Source organism: Arachis ipaensis, chromosome B06, assembly GCF_000816755.2.
Source record: "Arachis ipaensis cultivar K30076 chromosome B06, Araip1.1, whole genome shotgun sequence".
In the NCBI taxonomy this organism is placed as follows: Eukaryota; Viridiplantae; Streptophyta; class Magnoliopsida; order Fabales; family Fabaceae; genus Arachis; species Arachis ipaensis.
This window is the reverse complement of record NC_029790.2, coordinates 96,981,622-96,992,497: the sequence shown is the minus strand read 5'-3', so window position 1 is coordinate 96,992,497 and position 10,876 is coordinate 96,981,622. Positions and strand designations below refer to the sequence as shown.

The 10,876-nt window shown below is 38.1% G+C and overlaps 1 pseudogene; it reads left to right on the top strand.

Annotated features, from left to right (window-relative positions):
• On the top strand, positions 1,533-3,040 carry LOC107604693 (annotated as a pseudogene).

Below are 10,876 nucleotides of genomic sequence, written 5' to 3'. Positions count from 1 at the left end.
CTCTGATCTTTCCTTTCTTTTTTTTTATTTATTTTATATTTATTTTATTTTATAATTATATTTATTTTATTTTATAATTTTTTTAATGAGGGGTAGTTTGGTAATAAAAAAAATAAAATTGGTAAAAAGGATGATTTTAAAGCGTTTTTGAACGTTGAGGATGATTTTAATAACGAAAAAAGGCCGGTGACGATTTTAATTTTCAGCCCAGACCTTAGGGACGATTTCAGTACTTAACCCCTAAAGTAACAATAGACCTTGTTTTAAACTTATAATTGGATCATTTTCTATTACTTTTTGGATGGTGATTGGTGTTGCATTATTATCTTTACTTTAAGAATTTAGAATTGTATGGAAAGGAAAAACTGCTCTTACATTTATCTGGGATATTAATTTTGATTTCGACATAGTTTATTTATTCAAGCTTTAGCTTTTAGGTTAACTCATATCTAGTTATGATTAAATTAAAAATGTATGATTTTTCTAGTCAGAAGTAGGGGAATACAATTTTAAGTTTCTAGCACAAAATAAAAATAGACAAAAAATAAAATTGAAGCCTTTTTCTTAATTACTGTGTTTTTATTTCTTCTTGTTTGTTCTTAATTTTGGTTACAATTTGATCTAGCTGTAGGTCACAATTTTCAACTCAGCGGGGCTATCTTCACTTTCGACCATATATGAAGAAGGAAAAGAATTCTATAAAAGCTTTCTAACAGCATTCAGTTATTTGTTATCAAAATTGGAAACCTTGGACAATGATTCTTTAGTGTTTTATTTATAATTTATTTATTATTTTATTATAAAATAATTTTTTTGGTTGGACCAATAAAATAATGAACCAATAATTAGAGTATTTTGATGACCGGTCCAATTTTCAGAATCTTGCAGAAGTTTGTCCTATAAACGGCTTTGTTTAAATTTTAATTTTTTTTTCATTCAGGTAGCATTTGTTTTGAGGCATTGAGAGAAAAATTGAGAGACTGAGAGATAGAGTCCCTCATACATGATTCAGCAGCCCCTTCACTCACCACCATCAGCCCTAGCAGCCACCGTCTCCATCGCTGAACTGCTCTCCTCGGCCAGAGGGTGTCGTCGCTGAGAGATAGCGTGCCAAAAGTGTGGTCTCTGCAGTTCGGCCCTCTTCTCACGTCACGAAGGTCTGCTCGGGCCTCGGAGCTCTTCTCCTAGCCGTGGCATCTCTCTCTCTTCAAGCTCTCTCTCCGAGCTCACTGTCTCACTCTCACCGCGAACGTCTCTCCTCGCCGTCACCTCTGTTACACTGCTCGGCAGTCACCTCCTCGCGAACGCCTCTGCTGGTTGGTCGTCTTCTCTTTTCCGGTAAGCACTCCTTCCCTTTTCCGGTAAGCACTCCTCCAGATCTCCACTGCTTCTTCACTCTTCAGTAGTTGATTTTTCTGAAATAATTTTGTTAATTTTGTTGATTATTAGTAGTATCTTGTTTTTGTTTGTCCCAGAATAGTTGGTTGTGCATTCTGGGAACTTTGATTTCTTTTATTTGAAAGGAAGAAACGATGGTTTTTGGGCAAGTAGTTGTTGGACCTCCTGGCTCAGGCAAAACAACTTACTGCAATGGTTGGCTCAGTTCCTCAATCTTATTGGAAGGTTAGCCTGACTCTTTAGGGGGAACAGGAATGAATACATTGCTTCGCTAGTTGGATTAATTTTACGTTTTCTACTAATGTGGGTCTTGTATTAACCTTGTATATTTTCTTTGTGATTGCAGGAAGGTTGCTATTATCAATTTGGATCCTGCTAATGATTCATTACCATAACCTTCTCTATCTTCGATTTTTATTGTCCAAAGTGTTCCATTTTAGTTGTATGATCCAATTGATGTGTTTTCCGTTAATATAAAAATATAGCTATGATGTGCTGTGAACATTGAGGAGCTTGTGAAACTCAGTGATGTAATGGCAGAACATTCTCTTGGTCCAAATGGGGGTAAGCCTAATACTTACATAGCTTTTCATGTTTAATGTGTATTTTTTCTTAAACTGAATTCTATCTGTTTTATGTACTGCAAAGTGTAAACAATTGAATTGTGTGATGGGCTGTTTGAAGTGTAGACACAGGACGAATGTTTTCTAGATTTTTGTCTTTCTGGAAGCATGGATTCCAAGAAATCTAAGTAGTTGCTTAGTGTGCAAGTCAATGGTTCTAATAAAATGTTATGTGGATATGTTGCACTACCTAAATCCTAAGTTTAGGGTTTATATCATACAGTCTCAGGCTGCACATTTTGAAGTTTCTTGTCTTTTACAAGCAGGTCTTGTGTATTGTATGGATTATATGGTTAAAATATCGACTGGTTGGAAGCAAAGTTGGAACCACTTCTAAAAGGTTGGTTTGCTATTATACCATATTGTATAGATCTAAATGCTAAAAAATAAAAATTACTGGCATTATTCTTAGTAGACTACAACCTGCAATTATCTTGCTTTGTAATGGCTTTTATTTACTCATGTGCCACCTTTTTCGGAACTTATTATCAAAATACCATCTTTTTATAGCTATTACCCAAATGCCACCCTTTTACCACAGTGACAATTGATTTGCTATTTTATTTTTAATTATGATTGTTTATAATAATATAGGAAGGGTGGCATCTGAGTAATTAATGTCAAAAGAGTGACATTTTGGTAATAAGTTTCTGAGAATGTGGTAAATTCTGTTATCCATAGTGGACTGATAATAGTATTAACATTTCAGATCACTACCTACCCTTTGATTTTCCTGGCCAAGTGGAACACTTTTTTCTTCACTCAAATGCCAAGAGTGTTATCATGAAACTCATTAAGAAATTGAACCTAACAGTATAGATCTTTTCTTTTCTTTGTGATATCTAATTGTGTGTCAATTTGAGAACTTATTCACATAAATGTCTTGTCAAAAATTGATTTAATTGAGAGCTATGGGAGGCTAGGTACGGAAATTACCTTTAGTATTTGCAGTTTAAATATATATTTGCTGATGCTGGTTATATTTGGCAAATTTCAGCACTAACTTTGTGATTTGACTGTTGCAGCCTTTAATCTTGATTTCTATACAGACATAGAAGACTTGTCATATTTACAATATCATCTTGATCAGGATCATCGCTCTGCTAAATACAGGTGGGATGTGTTCTTGGAGATTCTTTTACCTAATAGCATGTTTTGGATTCTAATATAATTGGTGTTTTGTGACTGTTGTTTAAAACTTTTGAATTTCAGATAAATTCTGACTGAAATTGAGGAATTTTGGAAAAGCCTGATTCAGAGACAGAGAAAGGACTGCAGATGTTGTTGGATTCTGACCTCTATGCACTCAAAGGAGCATTTTTGGAGCTACAGAAGTCCAAATGGCGCGCTCTCAACGGCATTGGAAAACTAACATCCAGGGTTTTCCAGCAATATATAATAGTCCATACTTATCTCTGGACTCAAAGGTCCAAAACTGGCGTTCAATGCCAGCTACCAACCTTATTCCTGGCGTTGGATGCCCAAAAGAGAGCAGTTGGCGTCCAACGCCCAAAAAGGGAAGCAAAGTGGGCGTCCAACGCCTAAAAGGGAGTACCAACTCGTGGAGTCATCCCAAGCTCAGCCCAAACACTCACAAAGTGGGCGCAGGAAGTGGATTTTTGCACTATCAACCTAGTCTATCTTATTTCTGTAATCCTTAGTCATTAGATTAGTATTTAAGGAGGAGATCACCCATGTTTAGGATTGTTACGATGGGTAACCGGAGATTAATGGACTGGACTCGTGGGGTTAGTCCAATCGTCTGAGGATGGAAGCCTCCGAGCAGGTCTGCGTTTGAGGGCCTCCATCCGACTTGTATGCGTGAGAGAATGGGGGGTGGTACCTGATGCGTGAGCATCTTTCATATCTTTTCTTAGTGAATTTGCATTTAATTTGTTAAGTTTTATCAATAATTTATTACCTTTCAGCCACTATGGATGCTACTTTGAGTCTTGTGCAATTTTGTTTGCATTCGGATGAATTTGATAGAGTTTCTGCAGAGAAAGAGAAGAAAACAAGGAGCTGACCAACGAGGAGCGACGTGTGCGCGTGTCTGACATGTACGCGTGATTTGGAGCTATTCATGGCGACGTGTGTGCGTACTTGGCGCGTACGCGTGACACGTGAAAAAGGCCATCGACGCGTACGCGTGACTGACGCGTACGCGTGACATGCGCGACATGCAGAATTCGCAGAAAATGCTGGGGGCGATTTCATGCCGAGTTTTGACCCAGTTTTCGGCCCAGAAACACAGACTAGAGCCAGAGGATAGCAAAGACTCAAGAGAGATTCACACAAGAATGGCTGTGCCCACTTAAAGTTAAGCGTGGACCCTACAATGTAAGTGGTCTCCATCCATCAATTGAAGACATGCTGATCGTTTTAATTAATTCTGATTTAAACTTTAATTTTTATTTTAAAAATAGGAAAATATATTATTTTAGTTTTTGAAGACAGATTTTAAATTAATTAGGATTAGATATAAAAATGGATTCCAACAGCAGGTTCCAACACAACATTATTCCATTCCAATTTACAATCCTTATTTTTTTATGAACCATAAGCAACTAAACCTCCACTGTTAAGGTTAGGAGCTTTGTCTATTTGTATGGATTGATTCTATTGTTTTCTTTATTTTAATTCATGTTTTGATTTATATTTCAAGAATTATTTTCGTTCTTTATATTATGAACTTGGATGGAACGGAAGTATGACTCATGTTCTAATTGAGTTCTTGTAAAATTTGGAAAAGCTCTTTACTTAAACAACAACTTGAAAACAAATTCTCCTAAATTTTAATTATCTGGATTTAATGGGATACGTGACATATAATTCTTTTTTATTTGGGTAATTAGAGTTTTTGTGACACATAAACTAGAGTTAAACTTCACCCCTAATTGGAATTAATTGACTAAGGAATTGGCTGTTGATGAATTTTAGAGGAGATTAGAAAGGTCTAAGGAATTAGGGTCTAGTTATATATAGTTTGCTATGAATTAAATCTTGCATGATTAGAATAAATTAATAAGAAAAGTCAATCCAGAAAATAGATAACTTTGAAACCTTAACTACTTTCTCCATACTTTGAAAATAGTTTGCTCTTTTAATATTTTTTATATTGTTTAATGTCTTTTGAACACCAAAACACTATTTTCTGCTTGTCTAACTAAGTAATTTAATCAACCATTGTTGCTTAGTCCTTCAATACTCGTGGGATCGACCCTTACTCACCTAAGGTATTACTTGGTACGACCCGGTGCATTTGCAGGTTAGTTTGTGGACTCTAAATTTCGCACCAGTACCTGCAAAGACACTATGATGCCTAAGTCAGTAAGGGTGTGAGAAAGTTTAGAGAGTATTGGCACTTAGTGATACCTGAGGGGTGTCAGTGTATTTATAGTGGTGAACCAATAACCACCGTTGAAGTAGTTCTACCTTTTAAGGAGGATAACCGTCCCTTTATCTTAGGAAAATTGGGATATGGCTCCTAGAAGTGGGTTGAGAGATTTTAGGGGCATTTACTTATTTGAATGAGTGTTATCTGTTAGATAATCTTCGTCTCTGACTTCTTTGAACCAGGTCGTTGTTGAGACCGACTTCTTAAGAGAAGGTCGATGTCGAGTGAGACCTAATATTTGGATTGGACCTTTCATTTGGGCCTGGACCTTAGTGTTGGGTCAGGGTATGAACAGTGCCCCTACTCGAGTGCAATTTCTTTGAAGAGTTGGGTTTGAGTATTTTAACTCAGGCTTGTAACCGACCTGTTGAGGAACTGACGTGTTTTTTCAAAACCGACGTGTTTCAAAATTTCTCAACAGTCACGTCTAATCAAACGTTGCGTTCGTTAGGGACTTGCACATTTACACATGGGAAGCAGTTACGTTGGTAACAGCACACCTTTTTAATGACTGCTTCCGCTTTTACCATAATGTCCCTAACATGTTTATAAATACTTTTCCTCTCTTTCTTTATTTCGTTTTTGAAAACTTTCACATTTTGCACTCTCTATTCGAAAGAGACTTCTTCTGTTTGGAGGGACTTCTCCTTTCTCCGAGCCACTGCTGCCTCTACCTCTTTTTCAAGCAAAGGTTACTTCTTCTCTCTTTTCTCTTTTTACAAATACTTTTGTTTGCATGTTTTTTGAGAGGAGCGTTGACTATAGGCTTAGTGACTCTGTTTGTCTGAGAATCTTATATTAGGTCCTTTAGAGACCTTGTTTTTTATTCTTTTTTTTTCTTTTCTTTTTGTAGGATTCGTCACCCTTTTAGGCAAAAAAGATGTCTTCTTTAGAGTCTCTTTTCCATTGGGTGGATGTCACGGTCTTTGGGGAGAAACCCTTCGTATACACTGACTACATCACTGATCTTCGCACTCATCATAGGATTTGTGCTTTTGATGAGGATGAGCCAAAATATGAATTGATTGCCCCGAGTCCGGAAGACCGGATTTGTTTTGGGAGGCTTCTGATGCGGCCCCTCATTTCTTTTTTATGTATGAGAGTCTTTTCACTCGACTGGGAGTTTTTCTACCTTTTTTCTGCTTTTGAGATTTCTGTCCTGCACCACTGCCATGTCGCTCCTACTCAACTCCATCCTAACTCTTGGGGTTTCTTGAAGATTTACCAATTTATCAGTCAGGCCTTAGATTTTCCGACCTCTTTGAGGATTTTTTTTCCTTTTTCATATGACCAAGCCCTTTAGTGGGCAAAACAATAAACAACAGTGCGTGTCTTTCCGAGCTATTCAAGGCTGGAGAGTTTTCAACCTTTTCGATGAGTCTTTCCATGACTTCAAAAATTTTTTTTTCAAAGTTCAAGCTGTAGAGGGTCACAACCCCTTTTTTCTGGATGAAAATTTTGCTCCTCGCTTCCCTTTATACTGGTTGGAGGCTTCTCCTGTGAAGAAGTATGGTTTGGATGATTTAGATGAGGTCGAAAAAGCTGTTGCGGGGTTCCTCCGAGAAGTTTGGGGGAGGGCCTCTTATTTGGATACAAAGAAATTTCTCCAAGGGTCTCCGAATTTTGTTCGGACCCAAATAGTAGATATGATTGTTTCTTGATTTGCTCCGACTTGTTTTAATTATTTCTAACTCTGAAATTCTGATTTCTTTGTAAATTGATTTTTTTTGCCTTTTGCTTTTTCAGAAATGGTGAAGAAAGCTTCTGCTTCCTCTTATCAAAAAGTTCAAGATGCCAAGAAAAGATCTCGAGCGCGGGTGGACGCTGCAAGGGCCACTGGTATTCTTCCTCCTCCTCCTCCTTATAATTTGGGGACTTCCTCCCATCCTATCATAGTATCCTCTTCCTCTACTATCTCTCTTCCTTCTCCTCCCCCACCGTCCCGACCTTCCCCTGAACTCGAGAAGAAGCGAAAGACTTCTGGCTCTTCTTTCGGGGTTACATTCGATGGTCCCCAGTTTGTCTGGAACCATATTTTTTTCCATTCATCAATTAATATGGATGATGCTATGGTCCGGAACCATCTGAATGTTATAGTTCAGGGAAGCGTTCGGGCGGCTGGGATCTGAACGAAACTCTTGGATATTTTTGAACATACTCCCCTTAGTTCTTTGGGTTCTACCCAAAATGTTGAGGAGCTTGAGGTGAGAATTTCTTTATATCAGGAGGGAGAGAAGAGGTTAAAGGAGGAGGTTACCAAGTTAAAGGAGGAGAAGGATCGGGCTTGAGAGAGGGAGAAGAAGCTAATGGGCCAGTGTGCCATGGCAGAGGGCCTCAAGGAGAAGGCAGAGCAAAACTACATTAGGCTCTTTGGGGAGAATTTGGATTTGAAGAAGGAGCTTTCTAGGCGCCGGGATGCTTTCCAGGACTTGGAGGATTCGATTGCTGAGGGTGCAGAGGAGGCATAGAGGATTTTTAAGGAACAAGTCGTAGTTATTGCTCCTGATTTGGATCTTTCTCCCTTAAATCCTGATAAGATTGTAGTGAATGGTGCAATTGTCTCCCCTCTCCAACCTGCAACTGACTTTGAGTTGAAGACGCGAGAACAAAGGATAATAGAGTCTCCTCTTCGAGGGAACGTGTCGAGTTCCTCGAAGGTTCCTTCTGAAGACCCCGATCAACCTGCTCCGCCCCCTTCTGATGCTACTCCGACTTCTCTCCCTGGTCCTGGTGGTGGTGGCCCTTCTCCTGGTGGTGGTGATCTTCCTCTTAACTGACTGTGGCTATAAGGGGGTCCGGCCTCTGGGCCCCTTATTTTTTAAACAATATTTATATTTTGTTTCTTTTGTGGTGGTAGCTGTTACTTGACATTTCTTGGCCTTTTATGGCCTAAACAAAATATTTAAAAATACCCTTTTTCGGATAAGGGTTTAGGATACCTTTTGTTGTGCGCATGCTTTCGGTTTAGGTTATTTTTGCGAAAAAACCCTTTTTGATCTTCTTGAAAATCTTCTATCTTGGCTTGGCTATCTTTTTGTTCTAAGTTATTTTGAACTTATAGAAACTTGGGACAACCTGTGCCTTTGATAGATTTTCTTCTTCTCTTTTCATATTCCTTGTACTCAATTTTTTGATTTATTGAGTTTCTGTAACTTAAGCTATTTTTGTGATGCATTTCTTTTCTTCTCGATTTTTCCCGACTTGTAGGTCGAGTAATTTCCGAGTTTATCATGATCTATTTTTATAACCTCTTTACACCGACTTGTACTTCGTCGTTTTATCCTGACGACCATCTAGGTCGGTTCATGGAATTTTCACGCTTTGTCACGTTTAAGTCGGCGCATTTCGTAGAAAGAGTAAAAAGTGAAAAGGAATTTATAAAGAGATATTGAAAAAAGATCTTTATTTATTTGCAAAGGTACTTTGTTGTTACTAAGGGTTTTTGATAATTTGCAGGCCCTTAACCTCCACTTTGATGCCTCGTTAAAAACCCTTCTTCAGGAAAACCCATTCTTTGGGAAAAAACCATGAAGCTCGAAAAAGAGTACATTAGGGAATATAGTTCGCTTTTAACTGTAGTACCTTTTCATATTACAAGCGTGCCACGACCTAAGTAGCTCGTCGTCGTTTAAGTCGGTCACCTTATAGTAGTCTTTGCCTAAGACCTCACAAATTTTGTATGGTCCTTTCCAATCAGCAGCGAGCTTTCCCTCTCCCGACTTATTGACTCCAATGTCATTTCTAATCAAAATTAAGTCGTCTGGGGTGAAACTTATTCGAATGACCTTTTTATTGTATCTTGTAGTCATTCTTTGCTTTAATGCTTCTTCTTTTATCTGGACTTGTTCTCGGACTTCAGGGAGCAGTTCAAGTTCTTCTTTGTGCCCCTGTATGTTCCCGACCTCGTCGTAGAAGCTCACTGATGGAATCCCGAGGATGCTCGGTAAAGATTTTTCTCAATGAAATTGCGTTGCAAGTATAGCTCTACCAACAACAAGCCTCGAGTATCAAATTTAGAAGAGGGATTTGGTTGTCACAAGTTCAACCCCAATAGAAATAATTGAAGTATTCAAACCCCGGGTCGTCTCACAAGGAATTGGCAAACATGTGCTTCAACATTGGTTAGAATTCCGGGGTTGTGAGTCATGAGCAAGAATGTAAACTAGGAATCTTAACAAACAAGTAATCTTAAATTGCAAGAAACTAATTCAAATAACTAAGCAAGATATGAGCAATTCCAAATTAACAAGTAACATCCAATATAATTCTATTCTAAACTACGCAAATGACTAATACTAAGGCAAGTAATTAAGAATTTGGGTTTTCAAATAGAAATGATAAAAGAAACTCTTGGCTAGGCATGGGAATTGGGGTCACCATCCTTGTCTAATAACCATATATTGACAATTATGAGGAACCAAACTCATTAAGTCTACTTCTATACTTGAAGTACGTCAAATGGTTTGGTCAACATCAACCCATAAGTTCTAACCTCAATACTAATTGACTTAATAGAAGGTTAGCGTCAATGGTTATCAAATTGACCACTAAGGGCTCCCAAATCATCAAATCCATTAGACCCAATGACTCAAGTTTACCCAATTACCTTAGCTTAGGCCAAGAGTGAAAAGAACTACTCCATAATCAAGGTAAACAATTCATCAAACACTTGGTAAGCATTAATAAGAGACATGTTCAAATTGCAATTAAATTGAAATTAACAAATATCCACTAACAATTATCAACATACAATCATCCAAACAACACAATTAATCATAGAAATCATCAATGAAACATCAACAAGTCAAGATTTACGACATTCATGAAATGGGTATAAAATGACAATTGACAAGAATTTATAAAACTAACACAAGATCTAAGCAAAATTATACTAAGGAATTCGAATTGAACAATTAAAACTAGTAATTAACAAGATCCAATTCACAATTCAACAAGGGAAGATCAAATTAAAACTAGATCTAGAGAAGAACATGGATTTCTCTCTCTAGAAGAACAAAGAACAAAAAACTAGCTAAAAATGTATCTTAGTATAAAATGATTGATCTCCCCCTTTTCCCCTAGCATCCTTGGGTCTTTTCCATCCAGAAACAGCTTGAATTTGGGCCTGATGAGCCTCAGAAATTGTCAGGCACGATTTTCTTTAATGAGGTCACGTGCAGCGTCTCGCGCCATGCGTGCGTGCGCGCCGATTGCTTTTGTGATCCACGCGTGTGCGCCAAGTGCACGTGCGCATCGATAGGAATCTTCTGATCCGCACGGATGCGTTCATCCTTGCGCGCTGCTTCTAGCCATCCTGATCCGCGCGTGCGCGTGGAGTGCGCGTGTGTGCCATTGCTGCTTTTCCCAAAATTCAAATCTTCACGTTCCTCCGTTTTGTGGATGCTTTCTTTCTCTCTTCTAGGCTATTCCTACCCTATAATTTCTGAAATCACTCAAC